The sequence below is a fragment of the Crassostrea angulata genome, chromosome 9, assembly GCF_025612915.1.
Source record: "Crassostrea angulata isolate pt1a10 chromosome 9, ASM2561291v2, whole genome shotgun sequence".
Lineage (NCBI taxonomy): Eukaryota > Metazoa > Mollusca > Bivalvia > Ostreida > Ostreidae > Magallana > Magallana angulata.
The window spans coordinates 2842479-2858930 of NC_069119.1; the positions used below are offsets into that span (position 1 = coordinate 2842479).

Here is a 16452-nt window from a genome sequence, read left to right on the forward strand (position 1 = left end):
ACTACGTTACGACAGATTTCGGCGGGAACATTTTGAAATGTACAAAAAGGTGAGAAAACTCTTCTACGAGTATGTAATTTATAGCCTAGTTAGAAACGTCCTACCACACTGAACAACCTACACGTGTTTCTGAATTGTCAGCCATATTTAAATGAAATTATATTAGACGAATCTGTTGATATTTGTGTGTCATACAATGTTTATATCGTATAACCATATTGATGTATCACAATATATGGGTAAGACAGATTCATATTGAGTATTACTGAACTAATAGACAACAAAGAATTGAATCGAGCCAAGATGGATTTAAGAATCATTAAATCAATTACTATTCTTGACAAAGATGAATTATAAGATGAAGAAGTTACATGTACAATCATAATACATGCTGAGGATTCAGAGATACTAGCCAACCCCCCAGATTGTATTTTATTGCGCTAGCACAACCAACTATATCATTCCTTATTTACAATTTAGAGGCACCGATTAATAACCCAATTATTTTCATTATGCTGATGTAAATCTAAGAGATAATACTATATTACTTCTGTGCAAAGGAGTATACATACTTGTACCTACGAGGGGTTCCATATCATGCCAGCACCTACTATACTTTTGTTTTAATGTTCCGCGTACGTGGATCTCTGATTTTGAATAATTAAACTGTTTTGTTGGGTAATGTTTAAAATACAGATCAAAACATGTCATCCGTTTTGCACAAATACACTGCTCGAAGGTAAACTCAATACAATACAGCTACAGATTGGTCAATAATGTTGTCCGAATCTCTAGTCCGATCTGTAAACTAGCATTACCGGGGAAATGCCTTTTGTTTCATTTTCTATTTTCAAAATACAGATACATCACAACTTTACACATTACAAAACCTTAATGTTCATCAACGGCTGCATTGTGTTTTTGAAATGTATAAAATGGGAAGATAATAATTTAAAATACAATTTGTTTAATCTTCAACGCTTGCCAAAACAAATTATTCATAGCTTGCAATTTAAGAGGCTGCCAGGTGGCCCAGTACCGATTTTTAAAATTTTAAGAGGCAATTTTAAGAGAAAACATTTGATGAGAGGCTCAAAAATGTCGTGTCTCTTCAATACAACTAAAAGGACAAAGTCCAAGTTAGGACAGACAACGGCATAAAAAAAGACGCTTCAACAGATTATAAAAAAATCATACATGTACAATGAGAATAAAATCCACACATTTCTATCAACAGGTGAATCTTTCAGTGATAGGGATAGAGCAAGATTGGCGACCCTCGACACACTAGGATTTTGATACCCCTCAAGCTGCCAGTCTCAAAGAGAAATTTTTGGGGCCAAGAAGCCAAAGAAAATCGTCAAAATGTCATCTTGAGAGAAAAAAGACTGGAAAACTTAACCATACATTTCAGGATGGATCAGTTATAAATGTTATTTTAAAAGAATAAGCTAAACAGAATTTTTTTTTTTAAAGAAAAAGCTAAACTGTTCATGTATCTATAATAAAAAACTATTGTATGAATATACTCTCTGTCAAATGACATTAAACATGAACAATATTTATATCTAAATGACACCTTGTTTGAGCGAATCCCTTTTAAGACAGACTTTGAATTAACTCCAAAGATGACTGCTTCTTCGGATTCGGATTTTGCATCACTGTCGCAACCAGCAAAACCACTAAATACTAGAGGTAAATAAAGCAGATTCGTGTATTCTTTGAACTGTGTGCATTGCCTCTCTTCACTGATTTTCCTAAATGATTTGTTATAAATTGCCGTATTTATTTAGTTTTACATCTTTCTGACTAAATAAAGAGTATACTACTAACTAGATATTCATTGATGAATTTTTAAGGTGAATGATCTAGGTAACCGCCAGTCAAGTTTACATTTCCAAAATGCTCTTGAGAATGTTAATTCGATCTGATAAGTTACAGTAATGTTACAGATTCTTAATGGACAATTTCAGAAAATCTTTCCACTTGTAGGGATAAAAGAAAAATTGTGCAGTTGAGATTTTTCCTGATTTTACTAGAAAACTACGTAAATTATTCAGGCCTGAGCAAAAAAATACCATAGTGTTGTCCAATAGCTCAGTTACATGTACTGATGGTTTTCAATTTCAAAGAAACGCGTTAAAACACGAAATTACAATATTTTTTACTACTTTTGGTCCATCCACACTTTTGAGCGACTTTGTCAGAAAGTGACATTATTATGGACAGGCATGGCAACATCATCCATATAAAAGAATATCTTGTGTAGGTTTTTACTGACACTCCATCATCCAACAGATGGGGGGTTTAAGCAATATGAATCTTTTTTGCACAAAATATGTAAAATCTGCATTGCATCAAACAATGACATCAAAAACACTTCTGTAAAAGAAGCTTTGAAATAAGAGACATCAATGTCCATAAAAGACGGTGGTAATTGAGGATTCAATTCTAGTGGAGTAGGGAAACAACATTAAAGTGACTTTTTAAGCGCTAAGCGCATGCGCTTATTAGGGTTTCTCAGATATCTCATGATCTTTCCATGATCTTTCAATCAACGACATCTATCGGTAGTTTCAATCGTGGTTGCGTTCAATACTACAAATATCCAGACATAGTAAATATATTTGCTACAATCAAGTTTTTGTGAATTGAAGAGATTGGGTGCCGTTTAAGTTTCTATTCAAGTTAAAGTTAGAATTGTTTCGATAGAATATACATGTATGATAATAAAAGCAACGTTCGCCGAATTGTGTAGGACAAAATTACGATTAATATTAACTTTACAAGAGAAAACGTGTAAGTTAACTTTTTATATACGCGCCCAATGATATAAAGTTTTGATTTAAGAAACGTTTATATGTTTGATACTGCACATGAAATAATTTTCAATTTTTCGTCATTTTCTCACTTAGCGGACACATTAGCAACTTAAGATTTAAAATTCGTGGATCTTCCTTGAAATCGAACGCAACTCGACAGCGACCTCTATCATGATGTAAACAAAGTGGGGTTCTATGATTAGTGTACAAGGTCTCATAAAATATCTCCGCGGTGAAATATAGTTCTAAAAAGAAGGTGTTTAAAGTTTTCATATTGTTGTTTAAATTTATTTCTTTTACACTTTTAATAATGAAATGCCAGATATAAACCATTTACCACTTAATTACTGATATATTCGATTTATAAATGATGAGGTCAAACCCGCGGAATAATACAATATTTACTTCGAGAAGGCGAGAAAAATCTTAAACGTGGGCGAACCTGGGAGCTGTTTAAACAAGACGAAGACAATTAAAGTAGGCGGAGAAAGAATCATCAGACCGAGAAAAGGTAAATACAATCATATATCTGGCGGTAAATTTGATTGAAGAGTACATACAGTGCAATTGCTTTTAAACCATTTTCAAAAGTAGTACGTCGAAGCAGATCTATTCGTTATAATAATATGAGAGTATTTGAATGAGAATTTTATTTACGATTGTTTATAATGATATATATTTGAGAACATTGAGAGACTTGAGAATCATGAGATACATGAGAGAATTCTGAAACTCCAATGAGAAATTTGACACGACTTAGAATTTTGACACACATTTGAGATTTATGACTTTATGAGAGATTTGATGATACCCTTGATGAGAGATTTTATGAGAATTATGAGATTAACATGAGAATTATGAAACTTCAATTAGAATTTTGACACGACTAAGAATTCTGAGACACGCATTTATGAACAATGAGTCAGTATAAAAATTATGAATTGTGAGAAACATACAACTTGAATTTTGACAAAGACTCAAAATGTAGATCAATTATGCTTTATAACAATGTTGTCTTTATGAGAAGTGAGAACTTTGATTTTGTATAATTAATATTGACACTGTAGAACTTTTCTTGAAACCTTATTTAGATAATTCTAAAAAGGTCCATTAGTTTTGAATTTTGATTACAAATCAAAGAATATAAGATTTTTGTAGATGGTGTATAATTAGTTTTTTTTTTATAAATTAGAAATTGATACTAGTAATGTAGAGTTTTATGTGTCGATTTGTTTCATCATTTGGCTAAATTATTCTAAATTTTTTAGGAATGACAGCTTAATCGATTATTTTAAAAAATATAACTGCGGGATATTATATGAAGCGTAATTTAATAATCGACATAAAATATTTGCCTGCCTGACGTTCAAGTTCCCTTTGTAGTCATGCCAAATGAATCCGATACAGTTGCAAGTATGCTCTACAGATCAGGACTAATTCTCTTATTTTGTGTCAACTTATTTATTGATTAGGATAATAATTTAATACCATTCGATAGTACACAGTTAAAGTATTGAAAGAAAATGGCTACAAATGATTCTCAGAAAAGAGTAGTTCAAGCTAATTTTAGTCAAGGGGATGTTTATTTCTCTAATGAATCCAGGGGTAAACAGTGTATGACAAACTGTGTTGTCTTCATAATGCAAAGTTGTTTGAAAAGCTTTGAAGATATTGACAGAAACGATTTGAATTTTACATTAGTGAAAGGTGATATTTTGTATAAAAAGATGTGTCAATATGGTTTTCTTCGACCAAATCAAGAACTTTTACAGTTTTCAGATTTACCAAAGTTTGTCAATTTCAAATGCGTTAGTTTCTCAATTGAAACTTTATCGACATTTTATGGAAACATGTCAGTCAATGGAAGTGTTGATGGTGTTGGGAAGAAGCTAGAAACAAGTTTGAATTCAGTGTTGTCATCTTCTTGTTCCAAACAGTTTGCCATCCTAATTTTCCATTCATCTGCAGTTGCAATCACTTTTAATGAAAGAAATAGCACATATGGAGTATTTGACTCTCATAGTCGGGGTTTGAATGGTTTGTGTGATCCAAATGGATCAGGTGTTTTAAGTACTTTAGCATCATTCCAAGATCTGTGTTCATTTCTGAGAAAACTATGTATTTCATTGTCTCCAACATCAACTTTACAAGAAGTTCAGTATGAGATTTGTCGAGTCAAAATAGGAGTTTCCAAAAAGCGGAAGAAAACTTCCTTAGATTTGGATACAGATGTAGATGATGACCTGAACATTACTCACTCAGTAAGTGGCAAAACATGTGAACATGCTTTTGATATTGTAAATAGCGAATCATTATTGAATACGGAAAAAACAGAAAATGATTTCACTTTGAAGGATGTTACTGATGCAAGAATAGACAAAGTTGTTCAAAACTTTCAAAAGAAAGTTTGTCATGGACCCTGTTATATATGCAGTTGCTGTACACAAACATGGTTTAGGGAAAATGTTCATAAAGCCACTTCCCTCATTGGTTCATCAGATTTATTGCAAAACTGCTTACTTGGAATCAAAAGTGTGGAAAATACAGAATGGGTATGTAATACTTGCTATAGAAATCTAAAATCTCAAAAAATTCCATCCTGTTCTGTCTTCAATGGAATGGGGTTCCCAGAGAAACCCCCTGAGCTTGACATTACTGAACTTGAAGAAAGATTAATAAGTCCAAGAATACCATTTATGCAAGTCGTAGAGAAACCTCGTGGTGGTCAGAAAAGTTTGAGAGGAAATGTTGTCAATGTACCATCAGATGTGAATTCTACAGTTACATCCTTACCAAGAACTTTGTCAGATTCCGAAACTGTTCAGGTTAAGCTGAAAAGAAAGATGAATTTCAAGCACTCTGTATTGCATGAAGCAATCAGACCAAACAAATGCTTGAAAGCTTTAAAATGGCTTTTGAAAAACAGTTCATTATTTCAGACAGAAGGGATTAAAATGAATGTAAATTGGAACATAGAATCAGAAATGCATGAATGGCTAGGGTATGATGTGGGTAATAGTGAAAGTGATTCACATATTGAAACATTATCAAGTGAAACTGAACTGACTAATCAAAACAATGCAAATCATGATGATGACTCTGATGAGTGGACAGAGGATCCAAATTTTGAAAACAGGCTAACTGGTAGCACAGATACATTGCTTCATCCCGTTGATGTAAGGTCCTTGTGTAAAACCTTTTCATTTGCCCCTGGAGAAGGTCAGGTACCACTTGGTCTTTATCAAGACAATAATGCAGAATATTTAGCATTTCCAAGTATTTACTGTGGTCAGAAACGTCCCGAGAACAAAGACAGGCAAATGCCCGTGCATTATAGCACTATCTGCAAATGGGAATTGAGAAGTGTTGACAGACGTGCAGCTTGTTCAGTTCCAAATATTTTCTTTAAACTAAAAAAACTGCAAATCAAGCAAATTCAAGATCGAGTAAATTTGGCTATGAGAAAGTGTCAACTGAATGGGCAAAAAGTTACAGTAGGACAAGTTCTGAATCAATCAACTTTTGATAATATTGTGAGACTTGATGAGGGTTATCGTGTATTACGGCAGTTGCGTGGATCTCCAGCTTACTGGGAAAGTGCGAAAAGGGATGTTTTTGCAATGATAAGGCAGTTAGGTGTACCTACCTGGTTTTGTTCTCTATCAGCTGCTGAAACCAGATGGCCATCTCTTCTCAAAATTCTTGGACAATAGGTTAAACATGTTGAATACACCGATGAAGAAATTGCCAATTTAACATGGAAAGAGAAGTGTGAGCTTGTACAAAGAGATCCTGTAACATGTACACGATTTTTCAATCACAGAGTGCAAGTTTTCATTAGTGATGTTTTGAAATCATCAAATTTTCCATTGGGAAGAGTTGTGGACCATTTCCATAGGGTTGAATTCCAACAAAGAGGATCCCCTCACATTCACATGCTTGTATGGATTGAAAATGCACCCCTGTATGCAAAATCTGACAAACAAGATTTGGAGAATTTCATTGACACCCATTCTTCATGTCAAAAGAGAAATGATATCCCAGATCTCATCAATTACCAAACTCATAGACATGCTCGCACATGTAGAAAGAAGGGGAAAAATATTTGCCGGTTCAATTTCCCCCTACCTCCTATGTCAAGAACACAAATTCTTGAACCATTACAGGATGCTGAAAAGGAAAAATATCCAAAAATTGTTGATGAATATGACAGAATTGCTTCTCTTTTGAATGAAATGAAAACTGGCTTTGACATGTCTTTTTCAGAATTTCTTTGTAAACTTGAAATTTCAGAGGAAATGTACATAATGGCTCTGAGATCTTCATTGAAATCACCAAAGGTTTTCCTAAAAAGAGATGTATCTGAAATCAGAGTCAATTCTTACAATGAAATGATATTGAAATGTTGGCAAGCAAACATTGATGTTCAGTTTATTCTTGACGCATATGCCTGTGCTGCTTACATTGTTTCATATATTTCAAAATCGCAAAGAGGAATGTCAAACTTGATGTACGAAGCTTGTAAAGAAGCAAGGCAAGGAAATAAAACTTTGAAGCAGCAAGTGAGACATATAGGGAACAAATTTTTGACTCATGTAGAAGTATCAGCTCAGGAGGCAGCATATTTGATATTACAGTTACCACTGCGTGTTAGCACTAGGTCATTCGCATTTATTAACACCAATCATGATGAAAACAGAACATTCCTTTTAAAACCATTGGATGTTCTGTCAGAACTACCCGAGAGTTCAACAGATATACAGTCAGATAATGCTTTGAAACGTTACCAGAGACGACCAAATGCTTTAAAAAATATCTGTTTGGCTGATTTTGTGTCACAATTCGATGTTATTTCAGAGAAAAAAAATGAAGGTAATCAGAACAAAGATGGTGATTTACCGGAGGATGAAAGAAATGAAGAAGACGAGGACATGCTTGCAGAACAGGATGAAACTGTAGATTCATTGCAAATGGAGTATCACATGAGAAATGGAACAATTCTTAGGAAACGCAAGACAAATAAAATAATTCGATATTTAAGATTTAACAAAGACCAAGATCCTGAGAACTTTTATAGAGAACAACTTATGTTGTTTTACCCTTGGAGAAATGAGACAAAGGATTTGCAAGGAAACTATGGAACATATGAGGAACACTACAAAAGAAAAGTTGAAATCATAAATGCCAATAAACTTAAATATGAGGTAGATGAAGGCATTATTGACATTGTTGAAAAGAATATGACAGATTGTGATGAAGAATTCCACGTGATTGCAGCAGAAGTGCAGCACAATGAAGAAGTTGACCAATATGAAAAAAACAGATGATGAAAACATATTTCATGGGTGTTTCAACCCAAAAGATATTGGTCTCGACTATGACATTGGCCTTGATTTAGGCATAACAAGGAAACAAATCAGCATTTGTGATACACCTGTGAACTCACTTAGTCATAATGATTATATGAATTTGGTCAGAACTTTGAATGAAAAACAGAAAATATTTTTCTATCATGTATTACATAAAATGAAGATGAATGAAGGACCAATTTACTGTTTCTTGACTGGTGGAGCAGGTGTTGGAAAAAGCATTGTAACTACTGCTATTTACCAGGCTGTGACAAGGTATTTTGCAAAAAAAATCCATGAAAATCCAGATGATGTGAAAACTCTTTTGTGTGCCCCAACAGGAAAGGCAGCTTACAATATAGGTGGACAAACAATTCATTCTCTTTTCTGTATTCCTGCAAATCAATCTTTGAAGTACAAACCATTAGATATGAAGCAGTTAGATTCCTTCAGAGTCAAATTCCGTAGTTTGAAAGTTATTTTCATTGATGAAATATCCATGGTTGGAAACAAACTTTTCAATTACATAAATCTAAGACTTCAAGAAATATTTGCTACAGAGAAACCATTTGGTGGAGTAAGCATTATTGCTATTGGAGATTTGTTTCAGTTGAAACCGGTATTTGATGGGTGGATCTTTCAGAATTTGGTAGATGATTATGGACCTTTGACAGCAAATCTTTGGCAAGACCATTTCAGGGTATTTGAATTGACAGATATCATGCGTCAAAAGGATGATAAAAGTTTTGCTGAACTACTCAATAGAATGCGCAAGGGATTGCATTCTTCTGCTGATATTGCCACTCTGAAAACAAGGTTAAAGTCACTTGATTCCATCCCATCTTCTTTGCCTTACTTGTACACTATTAATGCACAAGTAGATGAGCATAACATGCTAGCATACACAAATGCAGAAACCAGTAAAAAATGTACAATTTCAGCCATAGATACTGTTAGTGGAGATGTAACTAAAGACATTAAACAGAAAATTTTGTCAAAAGTTTCTGATGATCCATCAAAAACAATGGGGTTATTCAAAAATTTGCTAATAGTTGAAGATATGCCGGCTGAAATTTGTATCAATATCGATGTCGAGGATGGTCTCACTAATGGAACAACATGTTTGGTTAAAAAATTAGACTTTCGAGTGGAAAATTCACAGAGGTGCAGTATTATTTGGGTTGCATTTGAAAATGAAGCTGTTGGTTCAAAAGCACGTACAAAGTATGCACACCTTTTTGCTCCATATTGCAGTAAATCTTGGACTCCTGTCTTAGAAATTACAAGAAATTTTAATGTAGGCATGTTTCGCTCTGCATATGTGATCAGAAGACAGTTTCCTTTGTGTTTGGCCTGTGCTAAAACCATACACAAATCTCAGGGGTCAACCATGAATAAAGCCGTTTTGCATTTTGGAAAAAGGAAGCAAGAACACATGCATTATGTAGGTTTAAGCCGAGTTAGAAAATTAGAAGATGTGTTTTTATTAGAACTAAATGAAAGTAAGATTTCTGTATCAAAGAGTGTTGCTGATGAAATGGATCGTTTGTACTCGGAGGCTACTCTACACTCATGTTTGCCACTTTTACAAAATCTGAACGAGGATTTAAAACTACTGTATCATAATTGCAGATCACTGCATTTGCATATCAATGATATGAAGTTGGAGAAAAACTTGATATCAGCTGATATCATTGCTATAGCCGAAAGCAGACTAAAACCATCAGATGATGCTACATGTTATGAATTACAAGGATATAGCACCTTTAGATTTGATGATGAGAAATACGTAAGTGGAAGGCCATATCACGGAATAGTTATTTATTCAAAGATCCCTTTCCAGAATATAAGAAGACTCCATATTATGGCAACTGAAACAGTGCTTTGTCATATAATTCACCGGGAAAGAATATTGCAACTTGTCTTCTTTTATTGCTCTCCTCAAAAAGCTTCACAGGGGTATTTGTGTCAGTACCTTCAGAATTTGTTTGAATTGCTTGGAACAGAACATCATTTTGTTATTATGGGAGATGCAAATGTTGACTTTTTTACACAGACTTGTTTATCAGAATTTCTCATAGACCATAAAGTAAGCCAGGTTGTTCACTCTGTTACAAGTGATTATGACTCATGTTTGGACCACATTTATACCAATATGATGTGTCCTTCTCAAATATCAAGTGCAACATTGGAGTCATATTACTCTGACCACAAGCCAATTGTGGCTTATTTGCCATATCATGATGATCATACTGATGAACTTGAATAAAAACAAAAACAAAAAACCTTGAAATTATCATATTTAAGCATTTTTTCAGTTGTCAATGTAACATAAACTCAGTTGTCAATATAACATTCCTCTTGGGGTTTAGAAATAATTTTTCATACCGAATCAGACTTGAACTTGACATAAATTTAAATTTCAGTTATTCCATTAATATGAAAAATCTGAGTTACAATCAGGTGTATATTAGTTAATTCGAAAAAATATACATTTGCAAAAGAAACACTTTATTCCCTGTTAATTTTGTGAGATAAACTGTATTATCAATATAATATTTTTTTGTGCCATCAAAAGCTATTCTCTATCTCTTCTGACTTTGTTTCAAAGTTAAACAGTGACAATATTGTTATTTCTTTGTAGAATGCCATTCAAAAGCATTCTTGACCTCAAGGAGGAAAAATGGTATAACTGTCAAAGTGTTTACAAAAGGAACACATCGCCAAAAACAACAAGAATGGGTGAAGGCAAGAATAGATGTACCAAATGCCATAGAGGAATCTGCAGTTTAAATGACCATGCCCACATCACCAATAAAGAAGGTTTCTGAAACAAAGACTTCTCCATGGAGATCCATTTTCTCTGTTAAGAGACAAATAATCAAAGTAAGACTATAGTAAAATCTCAATCTTTGACATTGATAGTAGAAAACAACATACATTTACAACATGTTGGTATTTTATTCATGTACATCTGAACTTCTCCATTTGTTTATTTTAGAATGAAGCCTCAAAAACTGTTACGGTTAATGGAACAACATATTTATTAGATCAATAACTCTTCAAGAAGATAACCCATGTACATTGATGTCACTCTTTAGACAGAACTTGCAGAACAAGAACAACAGATAGGGAATTCAAATCAAAATCTCCCATTGTCTGTTGAATGAGTTGCAAGATATGGAACTCTTAATTCAAGTAGGAACACTATTGTTTAGGTCAATTATTTGTTCATTGACTACATGAATGTATATATGTATTGCAAATTACAACAATATTATAACTGTCATTTTCAAATTTAAATTGTTTTTGTCACACTTAACTACCATATTTTTTAAAAGATATACTGATAAAGAAAGTCAATCTGACATTTTTTAATATATATTTGCAATTTTCTTTCTTTGCAGAAAATACAGCCACTTCAAATTCAAATTAGTGGACACATGGAAGCACTTAGGTCTACAATTGCAATAGGGCCATTAAAGAACAATCACTGGATTCAAACTACAGGGACATTACAGTTCAACTATAATCAGTAATGAAACAACATTATCAGAAAGTGACAACCATGCCTCCAGTCTCTCCTTCAATGAACCAAAAGATTATCTCTTGGAGTAAAATCCCAATTAACATTATTACCACACAACAAGGATCTGAAATTCTCAGTCTGAATATTGCATTTACTGACAACAACCACAACACCAATCTCAAATGAGAAGGAGATGGATTTCATACTGTAATTTCAGCTCTATTTATCAACTCAAAATTTTTTGTATACTTCTGAAAATTAATTATTCCCAATAGTTATGTAAAATTCTGAGGAAAAAAATGTTTTCGAAGTATACACTCTCCCTCCTTTTTATATATTGTTATAACAAATATCATTCCAATTTTTAGAAAAAAACGTTTTTTTTTTAAATTTTTATCGTAAAGGATTTAAACAAAAATATATTCAAAATGTGAAAGAACATTTAAGCTTTTGTTGTCCAGCAATATTGCTTGTTGTGTGTACATGTATATTATATGAATTTTGCAAACATTTTCCATTTGTTACAAATTAAGACATGGTTAAACCTTATCTGCAATTTTTTGATACACTTGTTTGTCCATTATTGTTATCGATGAACAATTTTATGACATGATTACTATTAAAGAAGTATTGTTATGGTTATTAACATCTTGCAGATTGGATTGTGCTTGTATTTAATTCATACCTGATGTACATGTGTTGGTTTTTAGTTTGTTTTGTTTTTTATCTTATTACATGTTGAAACCAATCTCCAGCACCATTAAATTTCATATTTAATTTTCTAGGCCAGCAAACAGATTTTTGTAATATTTACCACACTTAACTACATTTTTTTATTGAAGAAAATATGTTTTTCTTCATCCTAAAGAACCTCTACTTGTTTATTTTTTTTCATTTCTTTTTTCAGTGTCAAATAATGATTTACATTACCATTGTAAGCATTTATAACTTTGTATTTATTGTGAAATTCTTTGCAATAAAACTTGTTAAATCTCTTAAATTTCTTTCCACTTTTACCTCTACAAATAACTTAAGACCTGCATGCATTGTGCAAATTACTCTTAATTCCCTTTACAATTTAAATTAAGATATAAACGAAATTATAAATGCATGGCTAATAAAATTAATATAAATGTTTTCACCTGCACAAAACATCAATGTTAATCTGAGATAACCTAGAACATTGTTTATGAAACCAATAATTACCTTTTTGCAAATATTTCAAAAATTGAAACCTTTCATTTTCCAGTTAACATGGTAAGGCTGTCAAATCCAACAAAAAATGGTACACCTTCATTGTTTGACATACTTTATAGATTTTCTCTTTCCTTTAATTGTTGTTCAACAGCGTAGAAAATGTGGTACAGCAATAACTAAAAATTTGCAGGTTGTGAGTTTGAATCCCGCTGGGACTTTCATTGTATAAATTTTTGCCTTATCCCATTTCTTTTTCAAATAGTGTTCAATTTCAAAATTCTAAAACAGAGAAAGTATATCTCATGTACATTGCTTATTATTATATTTAACAGATGTTCCTTAATACAGTAACAAACAGCAAATGCTTAGCGCTTTTCAGTACTTTCAGTACTTTGATTAGCAATAAATGACGCATTTGTTAAAAATGACATTCATCATTACAGTTTTTGCCAGATATAGTAAATGATTCCAAGCATTTATCTTTTTCAGGTTGATTATACCCGCACTTCAATAAGGTCTTGACCAAATCTTCACCGATTTATTATCCCCTCGCGCAACTTGTGGCGAAGGGGATATAGCATCGCTACCGTGCGTTTGTGTGTTCGTATGTATGTGTGTGTGTATGTGTGTGTGTGTGCACTCAATTTCAATTTTCTAGTAAATAAATTAAAAACCTTCCAATAGAATTTCCTCAACCTTTACACAAATATGCCTTATTGTAAAAGATTAAAACAAATGCAATGTCATATTAATTGGTCAAATTTTTATGCAAAAACTTAGATAAAATTACACCATGGTAAAGGAGGGGGGGGGGGGGGGGCATACATTATGACAACATTCGTTCAAAAATAATACTATATCAAATTTTTTCTTCTGTAAAATAACAAATAAAAAATGCATGTGTCTTTCCATTAAACCATTAATATTATTACAAATTAGTATTTCATTAAATCAATGTCATAATCAATTTTGTATACGAGTTATCAATCGAAATTTCTGAGTAAGAGTTATCTATCTTCCGCTTCACTTCTTTGAAACCAAAGTGAAAGTAAGCAGTTCAAATCAACAACTTGATATTTTTTGGATTTAGATCTAGTACAGGTAAAGAAAATGTAGTTTTTGCAGTAATGGAGGGTTAGTAGAATGTGGTCTTCGCATTAACATAACTATATATTTAAGAAATAAAGTACGAGTTTTCGTGAATGTTGCAGAATAACCTCCGAGGTCGAGAAATGTTGTTTTGAAATATAAAAGCCGAGGCGTTAGCCGAGGCTTTTATATTTCAAACAACATTTCGAGACCGAGGAGGTTATCCTGCAACATTCATGAAAACAAGAACTTTATTTCTATTCTACTAACAGCCCAGTATTTCTACAGATCGTTTCTCCTATAGAGAGACGATCTAGGTCATTTTGACGGCTGTTCCGTGTAACCCCAACGGTTTTGTTAGTAATGTTTACATGTGTATCGATCAAAGGAATCACATGCAGACGACATACTTTTTTCTTAGGATTTTAATACTATTCACTTATTTATAAAATATCTTTGAATCACATTCCTAATATTTTAAAGACAATTTAATACGATTATTACTACAACACGTTATATATTTTATGTAAAAACACGCCGTGAAAATGTGCTAGGGAGGTCCTAGGAACAGCTGCATTGATCTCTTAAGAATAAAGATTTGAGGCAATACACATTGTTTTGACTGGAACTAACACGTGAAATTGACATGGTTTTAAAACTTTTTACGGTTTGAAGTGGTACTTCCATGATTAGTGCGAGACAAATAGGTATTTCTGATCTGATAATTTACTGATGACGTTCGTGGTATATTGGAGAATAATGTCCGCGGCATCTCTTTGATCTCGGCAATAACTGTAGTAGAATGCTAAATAATGCATCCCTAGACACAATAACTCATGTCGTGAGGGGATGCTCCGCTTAGCAGTGCCCTTGTTTTAAACTGTTATGACAAACTCACCAAATTCATATTCATTCTCATACATGCAAAAAACAAAAAAATCGTATTTTTTTTCAAAGACGTCCTATAGTTCTATTCTATAAGATGAATCACATAAAGCAAGCGTAACTATAATATGATACAAAATATAGGTTAGCTGCTTTTGACTCGCATATTAACAAAGTGGCGCATCAAACCCTATTTGGAGAGATACCATAAAAGTGAACCAGAACGAGAAAGTATTTCGGTTTAGTAAATTCAATGAGATGTACATGTACAGGGAGAGGTACATGTAACCGCGGTATCAAATTAAGAGATAATATTTGTAGTTATCGCCCTTCTAATATAATAGGCATTAGGTTTTTTTAATCGATCTGTGTATTATGAAAAAAATTCTTGGGAAAGTTTAAATAGTTTTAATTTATAATTGTTCTGTTACGTTTGTTTTTCCTACGGGTTATTAGTGTAACCGGAAGTAGTTTTAAAGTGTCTATTATATATTTTACGGGTATTTAGTATATCTGGATATTGATTAAAAAGAAATCAAAACGCTTGTGCAGCCAGTTTTCATCTTTGGCTTATAAATAGAGGCCCTCAGGGTAAATACATTTGTGAATTACTATTTGGCGAATTTATCCTTTACTTTCTTAAAACCAATACTCTCTAGTATGAATGCGTTTTTGTAAATGTGTAAGTAAACATTTGTATTTTGTATTTCTCTAGAATTTTCTCTGTCATTCGATAGTGATGCTGCGTTAATAAACTATACAGACAAAGCATAGTCTCTTTCTTTCGCTGAGGACAGCACAATAATTTTGATTTAATTATCCAATTTGTCATTGATCAAAGGCCATTTTATGAAGGAATCATAAAAAGCAAGTGATATTTGTACTTAAACACCTGCACTCTGTTATCCATGAATCCACTGAAGGCTATCCAGACATTAATTTGCCCGTGGTGTATCTACTGAAACCGGTCCGCCATATCCGGAGAGTTTGGTTTTATCTCTAGTTGTTATAATGCTTCAACTATTCTGAGTTATCCAAAACCCCACAACTCTAAGATTTCTTAGAAAATCACACTCATCAGTGGAACAGAATTGCTCTTAATCAACTCTCCTGTGCAGTTACTCTGGCAAACCGGAAGTGAAAAGGATTGGGCCGGCAAATACTATAAACCTGAAAGGCTATAAAGACATGAATGACCTAAAACTGTATATAAATGATATATTTTATGTTTTGCGTCAAATAAAATGACTTTTTGTGTGTGATTATTATATTTACATATGAAATGTGGTAGAAAAATATCATGAAATGACATTCATCTAAAATTATTTACGCAAACTTATGAAAGACTTGAAAATTAAAATTGATCTGAAAATTTCAGCTTACCTGAAATTTAATATAAATGATAGGTTTCTGTGTTCTGTGTCAAATTAGATGACTATGTGTGTGGTTTTACCATACTATACATGTAGCTTGGAATTATTCTTGGAAACGCCCAAAAATTCACATTAGAAAAAAAAAGTGCGCAATATTATTCATATACAGCCAAGGAAATACTTGGCATGCAGAATAACAGGGTTGTTTT

General features: G+C 32.8%; 1 long non-coding RNA gene across 2 annotated transcripts; it reads left to right on the top strand.

Moving 5' to 3' along the window:
- The first annotated feature begins 3060 nt into the window (after nucleotides 1-3060).
- LOC128162075 (uncharacterized) lies at nucleotides 3061-12080 on the top strand. Of its 2 annotated transcripts, none has more exons than XR_008240610.1 (4): nucleotides 3061-3333; nucleotides 10815-11056; nucleotides 11172-11368; nucleotides 11578-12080. It is a non-coding gene; the product is annotated as an uncharacterized LOC128162075 (long non-coding RNA). The 2 variants fall into 2 exon arrangements; XR_008240611.1 differs by having other exon boundaries at nucleotides 3063-3333; nucleotides 11272-11368.
- The last annotated feature ends 4372 nt before the right edge of the window (nucleotides 12081-16452 follow it).